The sequence below is a fragment of the Conger conger genome, chromosome 17 (assembly GCF_963514075.1).
Source record: "Conger conger chromosome 17, fConCon1.1, whole genome shotgun sequence".
NCBI classification, from domain to species: domain Eukaryota; kingdom Metazoa; phylum Chordata; class Actinopteri; order Anguilliformes; family Congridae; genus Conger; species Conger conger.
Genome location: NC_083776.1, coordinates 2,062,713 through 2,065,212, shown reverse-complemented (window position 1 = coordinate 2,065,212; position 2,500 = coordinate 2,062,713). Strand labels below are relative to the sequence as shown.

The 2,500-nt window shown below is 44.4% G+C and overlaps 1 protein-coding gene across 1 annotated transcript in view; it reads right to left on the bottom strand.

Annotated features, from left to right (window-relative positions):
* LOC133116858 (cilia- and flagella-associated protein 47-like) overlaps nucleotides 1–2,500 on the bottom strand; it is a 103,089-nt gene that overhangs the window by 69,544 nt on the left and 31,045 nt on the right. The gene's annotated exons all lie outside the window — the stretch shown is intronic.

Sequence of the window (2,500 nt, the reverse complement as noted above, 5' to 3'; positions counted from 1 at the left end):
AGGGTCAGGGTGAGACCAATGCGGCCCGTCAACCACCAATAAGGTGTGAGCAGGAAAGGGGCGGAGGAGAAGAGGAGAAAACGAGGGAGAGGTGGAGAAAGAGGGCGTGTGGGGTCGGGAGGAGGCAGTGCAGTTGGTTGTCTGCCAAACTACCGATCTGCAATACTGTACATACCCCTCCCCCGCCCGCAGGAAATCCCTTCCTATTCCCAAGAGCAACTTCCTCCGACTGTACTCAGTCAGGGAGGCTACATTCAAGCACACGTTTCAGAACGGCAGCCGTTTCCGAGAGATGTTTCCAGAAGTCTCCAGTGTAATAAAACTACCATATTCATATTCGACGGGCGGGAGCAGGGCGTTATGGGTAGGGAACTGGGCTTGTAGCTGTGATTGTGTGGGCTGAGCTCTGACCGCACTGTACCCCTTCAGTAAGGCCCATAGCCTCCGCCACTTCAGGAGATATCCAGCTGTATTTAAACCCTGCGTAAGTGTGTCCTGCAAGATGTTAAAAAAATACTAATACAAATGTAAAACGTTCAAAATCGAAATACACAGTCCACCTCACAATTATATTTCAGTCACATTTTATTTCAAACCAGAGACCAGATTAAGGGATATAAAGTTTAAATGCATTTTATTATTCTTGCACTAACCTGGTTAACGGGGGTAGATTGAACAAGCGGGACATAAAACGCAACATTAACATACAGGAGGCGCAATGCTTACCGCTCACTTTTTAAAATTTATTTAGAATATTTACATTTTACAGCATCTCTGAGCATATGGGAAACCCAGAGAAACTTCTGGAACCGAAGACGCGAAAGAGGAGAAGCTCAATGGCTCCCTGCTTGTTATTCACTCGTATTTCTCTTTTTCTCTCTCTCCCTCTTTCTTTCCCTCTTCCCAGCAAGTGAATCAAGACAGTGTGGTTCCCTTGGGAAAGCGTTCAGTCACTAAAAATTCACAGCAGAAAAAACATTTTTTTCAAATAATTTTCTTTTTTTTTTTTGCAGTTTCTATGTTCACTCTCGCAATGAGTTTTAATTCTCAAGTAAAGAGGAAATAACTTCGCAAGGCATTCGGCGAGCGAAATTGAAAAGAGCATTTAAATCACAGAAGGAGCGATTAGATTCAAAAGAGCGTAATTAAAGCAGCGAACGTGCAGCACAAATATCTGTGGCTTGTACCCGCCGTAACTCTCAGGCACAAACTGCCTGTATGAAATATCTGCAGTGCCACATCCATAATCACTCCTGCACTGCCTATTTACTGCTCAATACTGCGCTCATGAATGCCCATCGATACTGTACACACGCATATTCACCAGCCATCAATCTATAGATATATATTCAATTCAAATATATGATATTCATATATTCACCACATTTCTGTACTCATACAGTATGCATGAGTTTGAGCATTGGCCAAAGATATTTATTTATAAAAATATCATGCTTTTAAACAATTTGTGTGGATGTGGATGATAAAACACGACAGGGGACACAGGAGGGGCCTGCGGTTCTATCCTGGAGACCAGACAGACTGCTAAAAAACAGGGGTGCCACAGGTGACACACATTCTTTTTGGGGAGAGAAAATAACCTGATGAAATAATATGAATTCCCAGTCTGTGAGCGTATAATAGCGGTCATTAGTGGGGCTCATTATCACAGCCAGCGACGGGGGGAAACTGGGACACACTGTCCCAGGCCCGGGCCCAAGGGATGGACTTATTTTTCATTACAAAATATATCGGGGTCAGCCCACCCCAATATTTTTTTGTCCCAGCCCAAGAATCCGTAGCTGCTGTCCTGAACCATACAGTGGGGTCCAAAAGTCTGAGACCACGAGTGAAAATGTTTCATTCTTTTCCAATACGTATTATATTATCGGCATAACAATTTGAGCGAGACGTTGAATCTTTGAAAACATTCCATGAATTTCAGAATTTCTTACTATTTGGCCTGAGCCCCTTTTGCTTTAATGGCAACGTGCGCCCGAGCTGTCATGGTCTCCACAAATCTGTGGAAAACCTGACAATCCTCCTGACAATCCCAGCATTATTCGACAATGTTCCAAAGAGCACCCTGTGATGTTACTGAAAGCCTGGCTTTTGTCAGTCTTCAAGTGCCCCCATAAATATTCAGTGGGGGTTGAGGTCAGGTGATTGTGGATTGTGTAGCACTCCTTGCTGCTCTGTGGCCTTCAAGTAGTTTTTAGAAGTAACTTAATCTCTTATCTCTTAATCTCTGATTTTCAATATGGTCTCAGACCCCACTGTATATTAACTCTTTAGGGGCAACATCAGGTGAGCAGGTAAAAGTGGTCGTATGGCAGAACTGTGTCGGAGTGTCCCTGAGGAAGCACTGCTCCTGACGGGCTGGTCAGTGTCTTGCATGGCTGCCTTTTGCCATTGGTCGAGGCTCTGCCTCTCATCAATCCCTGTTGTAAGCCAGCCGACATAACAGGGAATGACTACAAACCCCCTGTATGGGGATCTT